Raw genomic sequence first — 21,383 nt, 5'->3', positions numbered from 1 at the left:
AAGCAAGCCTACGAATAAATTACTCACAAACGACGAAGAGCTTCATGGAATTGGAGAGGGAAGAAGGTTGATGATGACGCTGGCGACGATTTCCCCTCTCCGGAGCCCAAGACGGACTCCATATCTGCCCTCTAGATGAAGAACAGGTGGTGGCAGCGCCTCCGTATCAAAAATGCGACGAAAAGTTCTCTTTTTATTTTTTCTGGGACGAAAGGCAAGTTCTAGAGCTGGAATTGGGGGCGGCAGGTGCCTGTGGGCCCCACAAGCCTGCCCACCGCCACCAGGGGGTGGTGGCGGAGCAGGGGCTTGTGGCCCACTGGTCCGCCCCCTGAGGTGGAACTTGGCGCAGATATTTTTCATATTTTCCAAAACTGATCCCCGTAAATTTTCAGGACGTTTTGAGAACTTTGATTTCTGCACAAAAATAACACCAAGGCAATTCTGCTGAAAACTGCGTCAGTCCAGGTTAGTTCCATTCAAATCATGCAAATTATAGTCCAAAACAAGGGCAAAGAGTTTCGAAAACTTGATACGTTGGAGACGTATCAAGGGTCAAAAACACGGAAAAAACAGGAACTGGCACTTGGCATTGAGTTAATAAGTTAGTCCCAAAAAAGATATAAAAGGCATACAAAACATCCAAAGTTTGACAAGATAATAGCATGGAACCATCAAAAATTACAGATACGTTGGAGACGTATCAAGCATCCCCAAGCTTAACTCATGCTCGTCCTTGAGTAGGGATGTGATAAAGACTGAATTTTTGATGTGGAATGCTACCTAGCATAGTTGTCCTTTGTAACTTCTTTCATGTGACATGAATGTTCAGATCCGTAAGATTCAAAACAATAGTTTTCTATTGACATGAAAACAATAATACTTCAAGCAAACTAGCAAGGTAATCATGAACTTTCGAAATAACAAGGCCAAAGAAAGTTATCCCTACAAAATCATATAGTTTGGCTATGCTCCAATATCCCCACGCAACTAATTTAAATCATGCACAACCCCGGTATTGGCCAAGTAATTGTTTTTGCACTCTTAATTTCTCAAACCTTTTTCAACTCTCACGCAATACATGAGCGTGATCCATGGATATAGCACTATAGGTGGAATAGAGTGTGGTGGAGGTTGTGAGACAAAAAGGAGGAGATGGTCACATCGATTCGGCGTATCAAAGGGCTATGGAGATGCCCATTAATAGATATCAATTTGAATGACTAGGAATTGCCATACAACGGATGCACTAGAGCTATAAGTATGTGAAAGCTCAAAAGGAGAACTAGTGGGTGTGCATCCAACTTACTTGCTCACGAAGATCTAGGGCAATTTTGAGGAAGCCCATCATTGGAATATACAAGCCAAGTTATATAATGAAGATTCCCACTAGCATATGGTGGTGACAAAATGAGAGGCTCTCAATCATGAAGAACATGGTGCTATTATGAAGCACAAGTGTGGAAAGAGATAGTAGCATTGTCCCTTCTCTCTTTTTCTCTCTTTTTTGGGCTCTTTGGCCTCTTTCCAAATCTCTCTTTTTTGTGGGCAACTTTGGCCTCCCTTTTTTTTATTTCCTCACATGGGACAATGCTCTAATAATGATGATTATCACACTTTTATTTACTCACAGCTGAAAGCTTAGAACGATGATGACTCTATAGGAAATGCCTCCGGCAGTGTACCGGGATGTGCAACTATCTAGCTTGGCGTATGACATTGAAACATCTCGCTAGCTATCTTACGATCATGCAATGGCAATATGAGAGTGACGGCACAAGTCATGAGACGGAACGGTTGGAGTTGCATGGCAATATATCTCGGAATGGCTATGAAAATGCCATAGTAGGTAGGTATGGTGGCTGTTTTGAGGAAGGCATATGGTGGGTTTGTGCACCGGCAAAAATTGTGCGGTACTAGAGAGGCTAGCAATGGTGGAAGGTGAAAGTGCATATATACCATGGACTCACATTAGTCATGAAGAACTCACATACTCCTAGGGGAAGGGTTGGTAGGTGTTAACAATCGCGCGATCCCGACTGCAACACAAAGGATGACAATCAATAGATCAATTATGCTCCGACTTCCTAACATAGCGGTTCACCATACGTGCATGTTACGGGAATCACTAACTTCAACACACGTATTTATAGATTCACAACACCCTACTAACATAACTCTTAATATTACCGAATCCACGTTTCAAAACTAATTGAGAGGAATCAAACTTCTCTTTCTGCTGAATGCACATGAAGATGGAAGTTTTATTGTACCCTCTTTGGGTACCTATCACCTTTGGGACTACTTTCATAGCACAAGCCAACTACCAAGTTACGCACCACCGTGATCTAAAAGATCTAAGTGAAGCACATAGAGCAAAATTGTCTAGCTCAAAAGATATAAGTGAAGCACAATGAGTATTCTAGCAAATTCACGATGAGTGCATGTCTCTCTCAAAAGGTGTGAAGAAAGGATGATTGTGACACAACAAAAAGAAAAGAATCCTATGATACAAGATGCTCCAAGCAAAACACATATCATGTGGTGAATAAAAATATAGCTCCAAGTGATGTTACCGATGGACTGAAGACGAAAGAGGGGATGCCTTCCCGGGGCATCCCCAAGCTTAGGCTTTTTGGTGTCCTTGAATTTGGCTTGGGATGCCTTGGTGTGGGGACCCCGACTAGCAAGTCGAGTTCCCCGTGCCCAGTGACCCCAAGGATCAATGTTCACTGAACACAGATACTGAATAATAGAGTCTTACATCCAAGTACCGAATTATTACATCAAATTACCAGAAGGTCGGGTTCAAGAGCAAGGCCTAAAGCCAAATAAAACGGATACATCGAGTAGCGGAAACTCGTAAGGGCTAAGCGGTGCCCATGCCATCAAGCCTACACCGACATGCATTCTGACTTGGAAGCGTCCTAGATCGCAGGTCCGTCTCCGACGGCGTACTCATCGCCAAACTCCGGTCCTTCCATGTCTGGTCAATAACATAACCAGTAGCAAGCCAATGAGTGCTTTGAATGTACTCGCAAACAGCCCATGATATGAATATGATAAGGAATAACAGTAACAGTTATCTTTAGTGGAATGCAATGTGGTGGTATGATCAAGTATGTGCAACAAGTTAAAGAACTACTTTTGAAGAACAGGTTATAGATATTGACATATCTGTCAAGGGTTGAACCATCCGGGTTCACCTTATATGCCAAGTCATCGGACTTGTCATATCCTCAAGATATTAATGAGGGCTAAACCATCCGGGTTTACACTATATGTCAAGTCACCGAACTTGATCATATTATTATCATGATTATAACAACACCTTTTTAACACCACGCACACACACTTGGTTTATGTGGAAACTCAGGACGTAGTTTAAGCAGCACCACCCAACTGTCCTAGACTGTGGACACGGCTATTCGAATAGTTTACACTCTGCAGAGGTAGTACGCTGGACCCACGAGAAACGGAATACTTCCGTGTCATCCACGACTCGCGGTATATTACATATACCCGAGGTAAGTACCCGATCATCATCTTTCCCCTGACGATACTAGACAAAGAGATCCACTCGATTGGTACCCAGCCCACATGTTGTACGTCTTGCGAGCACCGACTCTGGACTGTAACAACCATGCAGGGACCAACGGTGTGCATGGAACTCATAATAATGACATAGTCGTCCTACCTGGCACGACCCATCACGAGAGTGACACCGATCACTCCCGCCACTAGTAACGTGGCTCTTTGCTAGCACCGACCAGAGTAATCAACGAAGCCCCATCCCATAAAGGGGTATCGTGGTCGTACTGGTAAGGTTGGGACGGTCGACACATCATAAATCTAATCCATTTCCGAAACCATACTCACACCAAAATCACCGGTGCATCACTTCACCAAAAGTGATCACCAACTCATCATCACCCTCGGGCATTAGTGGCACCCGACGGGGTTTTCATAAACTCTTTATTTAACTCATCATCATGCTTGTGATAATATGCTCTATCTTTACTTGTCAACATGGTATGACATGACCCTCACGGGGTAGGGTCAAGCTCAATGCAGTGATACTACTCTACTAGTCAACATGATAGTAGCATGATCCTCGTAGATGCTAGGGTCAGCTCAGCATGTTTGTGCTCCGAGGAGCCATGCGAATATCACTACTATCAATGCAAGTGCTTCGAAGAAGCCTCTGGTACCATCACATCAATGATGATCTGGCATCGTGATCACATGCAACGGAAAGTACTTGCTATTCTAGCATGCATCATTTTATTTACTTAAGTCATTGCAAAAGGGCATGCTTGCCTTGGTCAGCTAGGTATCTGGGGTCTTCGAGGTCTTCCGCTCCGGATCCTCCGTCACTCGGTAACTCTACCGTCGAGAAAGGAATAAATAAATACTAGCTCTCACTAAAACAGATCACAAAGTGCTTTTAAAAATGATGCAAGGCTTGAATAAATTCAGGATATTATTTTGAGAAATGTTTCTTATTGTTTTATTAGCTAAGCATATTTATTTAAAAGCAAACAGAAGCAAACTAGTGCTTTTTAATATCATTTTATTATATCAAAATAGTTTCTGTTTTTGATAAATGTCAACTATTACAGAATCAAATACTACTCATTTTTAGAAAAATACTGGTGGAAGAATTATATTTTTCCACTGGCTAAATCTTTTTGTAAAGATCATTTAGTTTGCTGGATTAAAACAAAAGAAAAATGCCAGGGGAAACAGATCCAGCCGGCCCAGCCAGCAGGCCTGGCCACCAGGCGCGCGCGGGCCAGGTTCAAACCTGACGTGCAGGTCCCTAGGGTCAGCGTCAACGGCTACGCGCGCTGGCTGCCCCAGGACACCGACAGGTGGGCTCCACCTGTCGGGTCCTTCTCCTACCTCCAGCCAGAGAGGTGGCGATGGACGCCGGCGAGGCTGCCGTTGTCCTCGGGCCTAGCTAGGAATGGGAACGGGTTCCTCGTGCCTCCGCCTACCTGCTCGTGGTCGGGACGTCACCAGAGGTGGTCTGGGTCGCCGGCGACGAGGTGCTCGTGGCGGAAGGGTTTCGGGTTCGTGTTGAACTAGGGGCTAGGGGTATGGATTCGCTCGGGAGAGTTAGGGGAAACGTTCCTGGTGTCAAGGGGAGTCCAATGAGAGGTCGGGCAGTGCAGGAGCCGACGTGTAGCCAGAGATCGACCGGAGCTCTAAGGCGGAGGGGCCTCGGTCGATCTCGAGTACCGGGGCTCTGCGAGCTCGATTGGGTGGCTAGGGAGTGTCTACTGGTTGCGCTGAAGCTGCTTGGAGGGTGTTGGAGTGCCGGGGGGACCTATTTATAGGCCAACGACGGTGACCCGACTCGGGCGCGCCGGTGACTCACCGTGGCACGCGTGCAAGCACAATGAGGTGCTGGCCGCAAAATGACGGGTTCGGGACGTGGTTTTGGGCCTCCTGGTGCAACGGCCGCAGAGGGAAAGCGAGTGGGGACGAGCTGCAGCGACCGTGCATGCTCGGCCGCGTCGGGCGCGCACGGGCACGCGTCGCCTGAGCTCTTGCGCGAGGGGGGAGAGGGTCCCTGGGGTAGCTTTGCACTGAATGGTTGTCGGGGGAGCGCTTGGACACAACTGGGGAGGCTGGGACCGGCCGGAACGTCGGCCCCTTGCGGGTGGCTCTCTACAACGCGCCCAGAGCGCAGTTTTGGCATGCCACGGCATGCTGGCTCGCTCTGGGGCACTTGGGATGTGTCCTCCATGTCCTGAGTGTTGCTGGGAGTGTGCCTAGCCGTTGTGGTTTAGTGGGAGCTCGGGCTGGTCAAGGGAGCAAGGAACACTAGTGTTGCCAGTACTGCCCTGCAGCTCAAATTGGAGTTCTTGTCACTTGTGCTTGGAGTTGGGGAGGGGCTGATTGACTGGGTGTTCAGGGTGTTCTGGTTCTCTAACCCACCAAGTTTGGGGCCTTGACATTGGGTAAAACAGTGGCTAGGAAGGTTTTTACCTTCCTGTCAGTAGGTGTTCGACAGTGACTTGGGGTGCTTCCACACCACCACTGTAAATGAAACTTAACAGGTTTGGTCTTGGGGTAAAAATATAGGGTTCCACCAAATTTGAGCTCCATTGAACAAGTTTGGCTTTGCAAACTTGAAAATGTCTCAAAATGACCAGTAATGTCCTTTACAAAGGAAGTGTGGCCAAACAGAGTCTCACAAATCCCATTTTTGGTGTGGAGTCCTCATTTGGGGTGCTAAACACCTCTGCAAAGTTTTAGCTCTATTGGAGAAACTTTGCAATGTAGAGTTGTTCCAACTCTACTCTGGACAGAGAGGGTTTTGGGCTCTTTAAGTGCACTTCCCCACCTTGGATCAAGGTGAGATTTTAGGTGAGCACCTAATATGGTTTGGGAGGGCTCCTGTAATTTTATGGGAATTTACTGAGATAATTTCCTTTGGAAACATCTCAAAAGGCTAAAACAGACAGGAATTGTTTTCAGGGTTTTACTCAAATAATATTAATATAAATTAGGGTCGAAAATCTTATATATGTAAAATATATGTCCTTCTGAGCTTCCATGAATTTACTCAGAATTTTCTAAGGCAGGAAAGTAATTTTCCTTGTGGAAATATCATTACTGGCCTTAGAAATAGACATAGATATAAAATAGGAAAATAATATTTTAAATCACCAATTAATGTTTTTAATGAATGAAAATAATATTTGGATCAGATCACCAACTTTGGTTGGAAGTGTCACTTGGCTACATGAGCTAGTAGTGTATCCCAACATGATGAAGGTGATCTTGATATAAAGGAAAAAGGGTTTTTGAAGAGAGCAAAATAATAAGTTTTTCATGGGTTTGAGTCATCAAACAAGCAAGCATACACTCAAACAATGGCTGACATAGCACTCACAACATTATTTGAAAAAGTTTTAACAAGCCCTGATTTTTGCAACACAGAAAACTTGGGGTGAAAAACAGGGTGTGACAGACCTATCCCCCTTACAAGAATCTCGTCCCCGAGATTTCTAAGCTAAGCATTAAACAGCTCGGGAAATTCTGATCGGAGATAGTCTTCACGTTCCCATGTGGCTTCTGCTTCGGTATGGTTGCTCCACTGAACCTTGAAAAACTTGATGGTGCGGCTTCTGGTGCAACGCTCTGCTTCATCCAAAATGCGGATCGGTCTCTCGCGGTAGGTAAGGTCCGGTTGAAGGTCAATAGCTTGATGGTCAATGTCCTTGTAAAGATCGGGACGGTTCGGCACTTGCAAACACTTCCGGAGCTGTGACACGTGGAACACGTTGTGCACACCCGAAAGTTCAGGAGGTAGCTCCAACTGATAAGCTACTTCCCCGCGCCTTGTCGTGATCTTGAAGGGTCCAATGAACCTTGGAGCTAGCTTCCCCTTGACGTGGAAACGCTTGGTCCCCTTGAGAGGCGTGACTCGCAAGTACACCTGGTCTCCGGGAACAAACTCCACGTTTCTACGGCGAGGGTCCGCATAGCTCTTCTGCCTTGACTTAGCTGCCTCCAAGTTCTCTCGGACAAGCTGAACCTTGTCCCCGGCTTCCTGCAGTGCTTCTGGTCCGAAAACTAGTCCTTCACCGGTTTCGGACCAATTGAGCGGGGTGCGGCATTTCCGCCCATATAATGCTTCGAATGGGGCCATCTGAAGACTGCACTGGTAGCTGTTGTTGTAAGAGAACTCAGCAAATGGTAGGCAGTCTTCCCACTTGGCACCATGGGCCAAAACACAAGCGCGGAGCATGTCCTCAAGTATCTGGTTTACCCTCTCGGTCTGTCCGCCCGTCTGCGGGTGGAAAGCCGTACTGAAGGAGAGTTTGGTTCCGAGAGCTTCTTGAAACTTCTTCCAGAATCTTGAGGTGAACTGCATGCCGCGGTCGGACACGATCTCCTTGGGAACTCCATGGAGACTCACCACTCGATGAATGTACAGACTGGCCAGCTGGCTGCCATCGTAAGTGGTGTTAACGGGGATGAAATGGGCCACCGTGGTCAAATGATCAACTATGACCCAAATGGAGTTATGTCCTTATTTGACCGGGGCAACCCGGTGATGAAATCCATGCCGACTATATCCCACTTCCATTCCGGCACTTGAAGAGGTTGCAGTAATCCAGCGGGTCGCTGGTGTTCAGCCTTGACTCGCTGACATACATCGCATTTAGCGACATAGGAGCCAATTTCCCTCTTCATGCCATGCCACCAGAATCGTTCTCGAATGTCTTGGTACATCTTGGTACCACCTGGATGGATAGAGTACGGTGTGTCATGTGCCTCTTGCAGGATCAAGTCCTTAAGCTCGGCCTTGTTGGGTACGCATAAGCGCTTCCCGTACCACAATACTCCTTGCTCATCAATCAAGAATCCTGGGGCTTTGCCTTCTCGTACCTTCCTCTTGAGGCCTTCGATACTCTTGTGCCCCTTCTGGGCTTCCTTGATGTCGTCTACCAGGGTAGGCTTGACTTCGAGGTTGGCCAGGTACCATGGTTCGACTATCTCAAGTCCTAAGCCCTCCATCTCTTCACACAAGACGGGTAACCTTTCCTTGAGCGTGACATTCAAGGAGCCTGCCTTCGGGCTCAAGGCATTGGCTACCACGTTCGCCTTGCCGGGATGGTACTGAATGCTAAGGTCGTAATCCTTGATTAACTCAAGCCATCTCCGTTGTCTCATATTCAGCTCCCTCTGGGTGAAGATGTATTTCAGACTCTTGTGGTCTGTATATATCTCGCACCGCTTTCCCAGAAGGTAATGTCGCCACGTCTTCAGAGCATGCACTACAGCTGCTAGCTCGAGATCATGGGTGGCGTAGTTCTCCTCATGCGGTCGCAGTTGCCGTGACAAGTACGCCACGACCCTGCCATCTTGCATCAGGACTCCATCGAGCCCGGTTCCCGAGGCATCACAATATATCACGAATTCCTTGTTGATGTCCGGAGTAGCCAATACCGGGGCGGTAGTTAGCCTCTTCTTCAACTCCTAGAAGCTTGCTTCACACGCCGGTGTCCACTCGAACTTCCGGCCTTTCTTCAAGAGCTGAGTCATAGGTCGAGTGATGCTGGAGAATCCTTCGACAAACTTGCGGTAGTATCCCGCGAGCCCGAGGAAACTCCTAACATCCTTCACGTCCTTGGGTGATTCCCAGTTGGTCACTGTAGTAATCTTGGACTGATCTACGGCCAAACGGAGTGCCGTCAGGGTATGACCCAGAAATCCAACTTCTTTCAGCAAAAACTGACACTTGCTGAATTTGGCATAAAGTTGGTGCTCTCGAAGCTTTCCCAGAACTAGCCTCAGGTGTTGCTCATGCTCTTCTTCGGACTTGGAGAAGATTAGTATGTCATCGATGAACACGACGACAAACTTGTCCAAATATTCCATGAAGACCTTGTTCATGAGGTACATGAAGTAGGATGGGGCATTCGTCAAACCAAAGGGCATGACCGTGCATTCATATAGACCGTACCGGGTCACGAATGCAGTCTTGGGTATATCTTCGGGTCGGATCTTCAACTGGTAGTATCCCGATCGGAGATCGATCTTGGAAAATACCCTGGCCCCGTTTAACTGGTCAAATAGGTCTTCGATCTTGGGGAGTGGGTACTTTTTCTTAATTATGACTTCATTAAGGGAACAGTAGTCGACGCAGAGTCGAATGGTACCATCCTTCTTTGAAACAAACAGAACAGGTGATCCCCAAGGTGACGCACTCGGACGAATGAACCCTTTCCTGAGTTGCTCATCCAGCTGCTTCTTCAGCTCGGCCAACTCCTCGGAACCCATCCTATAAGGCTTTTTATAAATAGGCCTCGATCCGGGCATAAGCTCAATGATGAACTCAATGTCTCGGTCAGGAGGCATTCCGGGTAGCTCGTCAGGAAAGACGTCCGGGTATTCACAAACTATAGGCACTCGATCAAGCTCTACCTCGGAGAGACTGTTGACTCGAGGTGCGTGAGCCGATACTGGCTCGGAGACGAACTTGACCTTGACCCCTTGGTTGCTTATCATGGTGATGGCCCTGTTGGCACAGTCCAAAAGACTCTGGTGCTTGGCCAACCAATCCATACCGAGGATTACTTCCACACCTTGTGATTTAAGCACAATGAGGTCTGCCAAGAAACTCGTCCCATTGATAACTATCTCGACCCTTCTACATCCTAGGTTGGTCCTTAATACTGCTCTCGGGGTTTGGATTGCCATCTATCCGCGGAGTAAAGTGGGTTTTAAACCACATTTTCCCGCAAACCCTTGAGTAACAAAAGAATGTGAGGCACCACAATCAAACAACACAGTTGCTGGAGTTGAGTTGACGAGGAACGTACCCAGAATGCAGTTTGGGTCTTCCTGTGCTTCTTCTGCAGTGATGTGATTGATCCGGCCCCTACCATTGAACTGTTGGTTGCGGGGAGCTTGGTTCCTCCCTGGTGCACCTTGACCGGGGTTGGGTGCATTGGGACGCGGTGCGTCGGGCTTCTTGTTGGGGCACTTTGTGGAATAGTGCCCAGTCTGACCACACCCAAAGCAGGTGACTTGCCCCGGAGGGTTGGTCTTGACTCCACTGTTGTTCGGCGGTTTGACTACTGGCTTGACTTGCTGCTGAGGCTGATAATTCTGGCGGAACTCCGGGTACTTGTACTGTTGCTGCTGAAAGTTGGGTCTTGCAGGTGTTGACTGCCACGGTCTTGGTCTTGCGTTACCGGGTCCTCCACTGCCTATCAGTTTGCGCTTGCGGGTGTCGTCCATTGTACGACGCTTGTCTTCTAGCATAAGCGCTTTGTTAACCAACTCACTGAAAGTCTGGCAGTCGCAAACCACCAGCTGGTATTGCAGGGACTGCTGTAACCCTTCCATGAAGCGTTCCACCTTAGCGGCCTCAGTGTTAACATCTTCAGGCGCGTACCTCGACAAGAGATTAAACTTCTGCAGGTACTCCTTAACAGTTCCACTGCCTTGCCTCAAGGCTCGGAATTCCCGCTTCTTAATGGTCATCAGTCCAGGTGGAATGTGAGCCGCGCGAAATCCTTCCTTGAACATCTCCCACGTGATGACTTGCCCTGCCCGCATGATCTGGAATCCATCCCACCATGCCCTGGCGGTGCCTCCAAGACAGTAAGAAGCATAAAGGGCCTTCTCACGATCATCGGTGCACTTGACCAGCGCAAGGAGGTATTCAATGGTGCGAATCCCGTCATCGGCTTCCATGGGTTCAGTCGACTCCGTGAATATGGGGGGCGTAGTCCGCATGAACTCAGAAAGAGTAGAGCGACCACCGCCATACTCATTCCGCGGCGGGTAGTCCACCAGGACTTGGGTCAGCTGCTGGATAGCGGCATTGCTGTCTTGACGCTCCTCTCGAAGAGCTTGAAGGAAATGAGCCATCGTCAAGTTCTCAGGAGGAGGTGGTGGCGGAAGGTCTCTAGGCTGCTCGTGGTGACCTCCAGCGTGAGCTTCTCCTTCGGTTCCCTACGGCGTCCCTGAGGAGCCGGCGCCGGGGTTGCCGAAGGTGCTGTTGCGGGTTGCGTTCACCATCCTGTCATAGAAACAGACAGGTCAAAATGCCACCTTGCTCGGGAGTACAAGGATTTGCTCCTAGTAAGAGGGGGTCCAATACGTGCATGTGCCAAGTCTTTAAAACCAAAGTTTTTGACAAACTGGAAATTGCATTCATGACAACTAGGTGACGTAGTCACTTACAGGCTGCCCAAGGCAATAGGTGACTTACATCAAGCACACATACGCAAATTAAAAACGGATACATGGATACCCTATACTTGGGGTACTCCGAATCGCCTACGCGAAACCTACGCGGCGGACTGCTCGGTCTCAAAGGCGAAATCAGCAGGATCCTCATCTTCATCAACATCTTCTTCCTTTATAGGAGTGGAAGAAAGAATTCGTACATCTCGGCGTCTCTTGGGTGAGGCGGTGAAGATCTGAGTGTACTCTTCCGCTGTCAGGCGGCGACTCTGAAGAGGAACTGCCTGGATGGGTAACACACCACCCCTAGTGGCAACAGCTGCCCTCCCTTCAGGTGCACTTGCCTTCTTTACTTTGTGGTTCTGCATCTTCTCAGTGTGGAGTAGGCCTTTGACTTGATGTAGCTCCTGGTGAAGCTTGACTGATTCCTTAACCAGGAAGTGTGTCAGGATGTCTGACGAGAGACTGAAGTAGGTCTGAAACCTTAGTAGCATCCCATCCTCCGTGGCTGGGGTGAGTGTCTAGCTCCCATCCACTCCTTACTTAATGAAAGGTAGATGACGAGTGACAGACTCATTAGCCATCTCAGGGAGGATGCTGCGGAGTTGCACGAGCGCCTCTCGTGCAGCCGTCTCCACTGCCAACATCAGCTCTCCCATCTGTGGTCCTTCGAAGAACCAACTAGACGGGGAGTCATTAGCCTTCACTATCACGTCCACGTGATATTCCTTGGTGTCGGCGTTGACCCAGTGCTCGTGGTAGAGGAAGATGGGTGTGCGTCGTACGTGGCACTTCTCGAGACAATCCACCAAAAGTAGTGGAAAGCCGGTCTCCAGAAGCGTCTCAGGTACGGCAGCCATCTACAAGGCATAGGAGAGAAGTTAGGAGGTTGTATGTGCAAGAATCTTGTGCAAGGCTGGCGTCCTAACATTCTGGGTTAACGTCCTTTCTATCTAAGGATTCCTATAGTCAAGATGGCTCTGATACCAGTTCTGCGGGGACCCCGACTAGCAAGTCGAGTTCCCCGTGCCCAGTGACCCCAAGGATCAATGTTCACTGAACACAAATACTGAATAATAGAGTCTTACATCCAAGTACCGAATTATTACATCAAATTACCAGAAGGTCGGGTTCAAGAGCAAGGCCTAAAGCCAAATAAAATGGATACATCGAGTAGCGGAAACTCGTAAGGGCTAAGCGGTGCCCATGCCATCAAGCCTACACCGAAGGCATTCTGACTTGGAAGCGTCCTAGATCGCAGGTCCGTCTCCGACGGCGTACTCATCGCCAAACTCCGGTCCTTCCATGTCTGGTCAAAAACATAACCAGTGGCAAGCCAATGAGTGCTTTGAATGTACTCGCAAACAGCCCATGATATGAATATGATAAGGAATAACAGTAACAGTTATCTTTAGTGGAATGCAATGTGGTGGTATGATCAAGTATGTGCAACAAGTTAAAGAACTACTTTTGAAGAACAGGTTACAGATATTGACATATCTGTCAAGGGTTGAACCATCCGGGTTCACCCTATATGCCAAGTCATCGGACTTGTCATATCCTCAAGATATTAATGAGGGTTAAACCATCCGGGTTTACCCTATATGTCAAGTCACCGAACTTGATCATATTATTATCATGATTATAACAACACCTTTTTAACACCACGCACACACACTTGGTTTATGCGGAAACTCAGGACGTAGTTTAATCAGCACCACCCAACTGTCCTTGACCGTGGACACGGCTATTCGAATAGTTTACACTCTGCAGAGGTAGTACGCTGGACCCACGAGAAACGGAATACTTCTGTGTCATCCACGACTCGCGGTATATCACATATACCCGATGTAAGTACCCGATCATCATCTTTCCCCTGACGATACTAGACAAAGAGATCCACTCGATTGGTACCCAGCCCACATGTTGTACGTCTTGCGAGCACCGACTCTGGACTGTAACAACCATGCAGGGACCAATGGTGTGCCTGGAACTCATAATAATGGCATAGTCGTCCTACCTGGCACGACCCCATCACGAGAGTGACACTGATCACTCCCGCCACTAGTAATGTGGCTCTTTGCTAGCACCGACCAGAGTAATCAACAAAGCCCCGTCCCATAAAGGGGTATCGTGGTCGTACTGGTAAGGTTGGGATGGTCGACACATCATAAATCTAATCCATTTCCGAAACCATACTAACACCAAAATCACCGGTGCGTCACTTCACCAAAAGTGATCACCAACTCATCATCACCCTCGGGCATTAGTGGCACCCGACGGGGTTTTCATAAACTCTTTATTTAATTCATCATCATGCTTGTGATAATATGCTCTATCTTTACTTGTCAACATGGTATGACATGACCCTCACGGGGTATGGTCAAGCTCAATGCAGTGATACTACTCTACTAGTCAACATGACAGTAGCATGATCCTCGTAGATGGTAGGGTCAGCTCATCATGTTTGTGCTCCGAGGAGCCATGTGAATATCACTACTATCAATGCAAGTGCTTCGAAGAAGCCTCTGGTACCATCACATCAATGATGAACCGGCATCGTGATCACATGCAACGGAAAGTACTTGCTATTCTAGCATGCATCATTTTATTTAATTAAGTCATGGCAAAAGGGCATGCTTGCCTTGGTCAGCTAGGTATTTGGGGTCTTCGAGGTCTTCCGCTCCGGATCCTCCGTCACTCAGTAACTCTACCGTCGAGAAAGGAATAAATAAATACTGGTTCTCACTAAAACAGATCACAAAGTGCTTTTAAAAATGATGCAAGGCTTGAATAAATTCAGGATATTATTTTGAGAAATGTTTCTTATTGTTTTATTAGCTAAGCATATTTATTTAAAAGCAAACAGGAGCAAACTAGTGCTTTTTAATATCATTTTATTATATCAAAATAGTTTCTGTTTTTTGATAAATGTCAACTATTACAGAATCAAATACTACTCATTTTTAGAAAAATACTGGTAGAAGAATTATATTTTTCTACTGGCTAAATCTTTTTATAAAAATCATTTAGTTTGCTGGATTAAAACAAAGGAAAAAGGCCAGGGGAAACAGATCCAGCTGGCCGAGCCAGCAGGCCTAGCCACCAGGCGCGCGCGGGCCAGGTTCAAACCTGACCTGCGGGCCCATGGGGTCAGCGTCAGCGGCTGCGCGCGCTGGCTGCCCCAGGACACCGACAGGTGGGCTCCACCTGTCGGGTCCTTCTCCTACCTCCAGCCAGAGAGGTGGAGATGGACGCCGGCGAGGCTGTCGTTGTCCTCAGGCCTAGCTAGGAACGGGAACGGGTTCCTCATGCCTCCGCCTACCTGCTCGTGGTCGGGACGTCACCGGAGGTGGTCTGGGTCGCCGGCGACGAGGTGCTCATGGCAGAAGGGTTTCGGGTTCGTGTTGAACTAGGGGCTAGGGGTATGGATTCGCTCGGGAGAGTTAGGGGAAACGTTCCTGGTGTCAAGGGGAGTCCAATGAGAGGTCGGGCAGCGCAGGAGCCGACGTGTAGCCGGAGATCGACCGGAGCTCTGAGGCGAAGGGGCCTCGGTCGATCTCGAGTACCGGGGCTCTGCGTGCTCGATTGGGCGGCTAGGGAGTGTCTACTGGTTGCGCTGAAGCTGCTTGGAGGGTGCTGGAGTGCCGGGGGGACCTATTTATAGGCCAACGACGGTGACCCGACTCGGGCACGCCGGTGACTCACCGTGGCACGCGTGTAAGCACAATGAGGTGCTGGCCGCGAAACCACGAGTTCGGGACGTGGTTTTGGGCCTCCTGGTGCAACGGCCGTAGAGGGAAAGCGAGTGGGGACGAGATGCAGCGACCGAGCATGCTCGGCCGCGTCGGGCGCGCACGGGCACGCGTCGCTTGAGCTCTTGCGCGAGGGGGGAGAGGGTCCCTGGGGTAGCTTTGCACTGAATGGTTGTCGGGGGAGTGCTTGGACACAACTGGGGAGGCTGGGACCGGCCGGAGCGTCGGCCCCTTGTGGGTGGCTCTCTGCAGCGCGCCCAGAGCGCAGTTTTGGCATGCCATGGCATGCTGGCTCGCTCTAGGGCACTTGGGACGTGTCCTCCATGTCCTGAGTGTTGCTGGGAGTGTGCCTAGCCGTTGTGGTTTAGTGGGTGCTCGGGCTAGTCAAGGGAGCAAGGAACACTAGTGTTGCCAGTACTGCCCTGCAGCTCAAATTGGAGTTCTTGTCACTTGTGCTTGGAGTTGGGGAGGGGCTGATTGACTGGGTGTTCAGGGTGTTCTGGTGCTCTAACCCACCAAGTTTGGGGCCTTTACATTGGGTAAAACAGTGGCTAGGAAGGTTTTTACCTTCATGTCAATAGGTGTTCGACAGTGACTTGGGGTGCTTCCACACCACCACTGTAAATGAAACTTAACAGGTTTGGTCTTGGGGTAAAAATATGGGGTTCCACCAAATTTGAGCTCCATTGAAAAAGTTTGGCTTTGCAAACTTGAAAATGTCTCAAAATGACCAGTACTGTCCTTTACAAAGGAAGTGTGGCCAAACAGAGTCTCACAAATCCCATTTTTGGTGTGGAGTCCTCATTTGGGGTGTTAAACACCTCTGCAAAGTTGCACCTCTATTGGAGAAACTTTGCAATGTAGAGTTGTTCCAACTCTACTCTAGACAGAGAGGGTTTTGGGCTCTTTAAGTGCACTTACCCACCTTGGATCAAGGTGAGATTTTAGGTGAGCACCTAATATGGTTTGGGAGGGCTCCTGTAATTTTATGGGAATTTACTGAGATAATTTCCTTTGGAAACATCTCAAAAAGCTAAAACAGATAGGAATGGTTTTCAGGGTTTTACTCAAATAATATTAATATAAATTAGGGTTGAAAATCTTATATATGGAAAATATATGTCCTTCTGAGCTTCCATGAATTTACTCAGAATTTTCTAAGGCGGGAAAGTAATTTTCCTTGTGGAAATATCATTACTGGCCTTAGAAATAGACATAGATATAAAATAGGAAAATAATATTTTAAATCACCAATTAATGTTTTTAATGAATGAAAAATAATATTTGGATCACATCACCAACTTTGGTTGGAAGTGTCACTTGGCTACATGAGCTAGTAGTGTATCCCAACATGATGAAGGTGATCTTGATATAAAGGAAAAAGGGGTTTTGAAGAGAGCAAAATAATAAGTTTTTCATGGGTTTGAGTCATCAAACAAGCAAGCGTACACACAAACAATGGCTGACATAGCACTCACAACATTATTTGAAAAAGTTTTAACAAGCCCTGATTTTTGCAACGCAGAAAACTTGGCATGAAAAACACGGTGTGACACTTGGGCATCCCCAAGCTTGAGCTCTTTCCACTCTTTATCCCTTTGTCCATGAGAACATCACACAAAACTAGAAAACTTCACAACACAAAACTTAAACAGAAACTCGTGATATCATTAGCACAAGAAAACAAACTACCATGTCTTGAGGTACTGTAGAAATCTTGATTTCTATTTATATTGGTGTTAGATTACTGTATTCTCACTTTTCCATGGCTAGTACCCCCGATACTATCCATAGTTTCATCAAAACAAGCAACCAACACAACAAAAACAGAATCTGTCAAAAAACAGACTAGTCTGTAGCAAGCTGTATACTTCGTATACTTATGATACCTCAAAAATTCTGAAAACTTACGACAGCCTCGGAAAAAGGCATATCAACCAGCATCAAAAAGAATCAACTCAAAATCTTTTTCTGGATAAAAATGAAAAATAATTTCGTGAGCGAAAAGTTTCTGTCTTTTTCCAGCAGGATCAAACAACCAACACCAAACTAGTCATAAAGGTTTTGCTTGGCTCAAACACAAAAAGAAACACAAAAGACACAATCATAACAGAATTATGATGGTGTGGACGCAACAAAACAGAAATAAAAAAGCTAAATTCATTGGGTTGCCTCCCAACAAGCGATATTGTTTAACGCCCTTAGCTAGGCATAAGGTGATGGAATCACGTATCGTCGTCTTTGGTACTCAAACCATAAGTAGCCCTCATCATGGACTCATAAGGCAATCTTATTTTCTTTCTAGGAAAATGCTCCATGCCCTTCTTTAAAGGAAATTGAAACCTAATATTCCCTTCCTTCATATCGATGATAGCACCAATAGTCCTTAGGAAAGGTCTACCAAGAATGATAGGGCATGTAGGATTGCAATCAATATCAAGCACAATGAAATCCATGGGTACATAGTTCCTATTTGCAATAATAAGAACATCATTGATCCTTCCCATGGGTTTCTTGACAGTAGAGTCTGCAAGATGCAAATTAAGAGAGCACTCCTCAATCTCATTAAAGCCTAGAACATCACATAAAGACTTTGGAATCGTGGAAACACTAGCACCCAAATCACACAAAGCATTGCATTCATAGTTTTTGATTTTGATTTTGATAGTAGGTTCCCACTCATCATGAAGCTTTCTAGGAATAGAAACTTCCAACTCAAGTTTCTCTTCAAGAGATTTTATCATAGCATCGACGATATGATCGGTAAAGGCCTTGTTTTGGCTATAAGCGTGTGGAGAGGTTAGCATGGATTGCATCAAGGAAATGCATTCAATCAAAGAACAACTATCATAATTGAATTCCTTGAAATCCAAAGTAGTAGTTTCAGTACTACTCAAAGTTTTGATATCTTCTACTCCACTTTCAATGCTTTTAGCATCAAGATAGATGGACTCCGAATCATTGGGGCGTTTTTCAACCAAAGTGGATTCATATCCAGCCCCATCATCATTAGGTTTGACACTAGAAAACAAGGATTCAATGGGAGTCACACCAAGCACTTTAAGATCTTCGTGATTCTTATCACGAGAACACGCCTTTTTAAGCCACTCATGTCTAGCACGAATTTGGGCGGTTTTTTCTTTGCTCACATTCACGGAAACACGCATAGCTTTCAAAGTTTCATCCATATTGATCTTGGGAGGAGCACATCTAACTTTCAAAGCATCAATATCAATAGACATTCTATCAACGCTCCTAGCCAAATCATCAATTTTGAGTAGTTTTTCCTCTATGGACGCATTGAATATCTTTTGCGAGTTGATAAACTCTTTGATGTTACTCTCTAGATCAGAGGGTAATTTATTGTAATTTCCATGAGTATTGTTGTAGGAGTTGCCAAAGTTATTAGAGGGATTACTAGGAAAAGGCCTAGGAACATAGTTTCCTCTAAAAGCATTGTTGTTGCCAAAATTATTCCTACCAAAAAAATTAACGTCCAAGCTCGCATTCCTACTCTCAATCTAGGAAGACAAGGGCATATCATTAGGATCTAAAGGAGCACCTTTACTAGCAACCAATTTCATTAACTCATCCATCTTAGCACTCAATGAGTTAATTTCTTCTATAGTGTGTACCTTCTTACTAGTAGGTGACCTTTCAGTGTGACACTGAGAGTAGTTTGTCATGAAATTGTCTAGGAGTTTTGTGGCTTCTCCTAATGTGATTTCCATGAACGTTCCACCTGAGGCGGAGTCCAAGATATTTCTAGAAGCGAAATTCAAACCAACGTAGAAGATTTGTATAATCATCCAAAGACTCAAGCCATGAGAGGGACAATTTCGAATCATCAATTTCATTCTCTCCCAAGATTGTGCAACATGTTCATGATCAAGTTGCTTAAAATTCATGATATCATTACGGAGAGAGATAATCTTAGACGGCGGAAAATACTTGGATATATAAGCATCTTTGCACTTGTTCCAAGAATCAATACTATTTTTGGGCAAAGATGAAAACCAAGTTTTTTCTCGATCTCGCAACGAGAATGGAAAAAGCTTCAATTTAATCACATCATTATCCACATATTTCTTCTTTTGCATATCGCAAAGCTCAATGAAGGTATTAAGATGGGATGCGACATCTTCACTAGGAAGGCCGGAGAATTGCTCTTTCATAACAAGATTCAACAAAGCAGCATTGATTTCGTATGATTCGGCACTAGTGGCGGGAGCAATCGGAGTACTAATAAAATCATTATTATTAGTATTCGAGAAGTCACAAAGTTTGGTGTTTTCAGTCATGGTGACTTCAACAAGAAAACAAGTACACAAGCGAACAGAAAGCAAGCGAGAGAAAAGGGCGAACGAAAAAGGCAAATATTTTTGTAATTTTTTGTTTTTCGGAAGTGGGGGGGGAGGAAAATGAGAGGCAAACAAGTAAATGCAAGAGATGAGTTTGCGACACTTACTTGGATGAGCTTCACCTGGAATAATCCCCGGTGCCAGAAGTGGACACGTTGACGGGAGACTATTCTTGACTTGATCCTCCCCGGCAACGGCGCCAGAAATCCTTCTTTCTACCTCTTGAGCTTGCGTTGGTTTTTCCCTTGAAGAGGAAAGGGTGATGCAGCACAGTAGCAGTAAGTATTTCCTTCAGTTTTGAGAACCAAGGTATCAATCCAGTAGGAGAATCAAGCCAAGTGTCCATAGTACCTGCGCAAACACAAACAAGCTTGCACCTAACGCTATAAAGGGGTTGTCAATCCCTTCAAGATTGATTGCAAAGTGAGATCTGAAGGCGTAAAGTGCAACGAAGTAAAAGTGTAAGGCTGGAAATATGGTGTGAAGTAGACCCGGGGGCCATAGTGTTCACTAGAGGCTTCTCTCAAAATAGCAAATATTACGGTGGGTGAACAAATTACTATCAAGCAATTGATAGAACCGTGCAAAGTCATGGCGATATCTAAGGCAATGATCATACATATAGGCATCACATCTGAGGCAAGTAGACAAATACTGTCTACATCTACTACTATTACTCCACACATCGACCGCTATCCAACATGCATCTAGTGTATTGAGTTCATGACGAACAGAGTAATGCCTTAAGCAAGATGACATGATGTATAGGGATAAACTCAAACCAATGATGTAAACCCCATCTTTTTACCCTTGATGGCAACAACACGATGCATGCCTCGCTACCCCTTCTGTCACTGGGTGAGGTCACCGCACGGTATGAACCCAAAACCAAGCACTTCCCCCATTGCAAGAATCATAGATCAAGTTGGCCAAATAAAACCCACAACTCGAAGAGAATTATAAGGATATGAAATCATGCATATAAGAGATCAGAAGAAACTGAAATAAGATTCATAGATAATCTGATCATAAATCCACAATTCATCAGATTTCGACAAACACACCGCAAAAGAAGATTACATCGTATAGATCTCCATGAAGATCATGGAGAACTTTGTATTGAAGATCCAAGAGAGAGAAGAAGCCATCTAGTTACTAGCTATGGACCCGTAGGTCTATGGTGAACTACTCATGCATCATCGGAGAGGTCATGGTGTTGATGAAGAAGCCCTCCGTATCCGAATCCCCTCTCTCGCAGGGCACCAGAACATGCCCCAGATGGGATCTTGCGGAAACAGAAGCTTGCGGCGGCGGAAAAGTACTTTCGATGATCTCCTGATTTTTTATGGAATTTATGGGAATATATAGGCACAAAACCTAGGGCAGAGGAGGTCCAGGCGGCCCACAAGCCAGGGGGCGCGGCCTCCCCCCTGGCCGCGGCTAGGGGGCTTGTGGAGCCCCTGGGGACCCCTGCCTTGGCTCTCAAGTCTCCCGGTCTTCTTCTGTTACGGAAAAAATATTTTCGGGGATTTTATTCCGTTTGGACTCC

This window comes from Hordeum vulgare, chromosome 2H, assembly GCF_904849725.1.
Source record: "Hordeum vulgare subsp. vulgare chromosome 2H, MorexV3_pseudomolecules_assembly, whole genome shotgun sequence".
Taxonomy (NCBI): Eukaryota; Viridiplantae; Streptophyta; class Magnoliopsida; order Poales; family Poaceae; genus Hordeum; species Hordeum vulgare.
Note: the sequence above shows the minus strand (reverse complement) of the source record.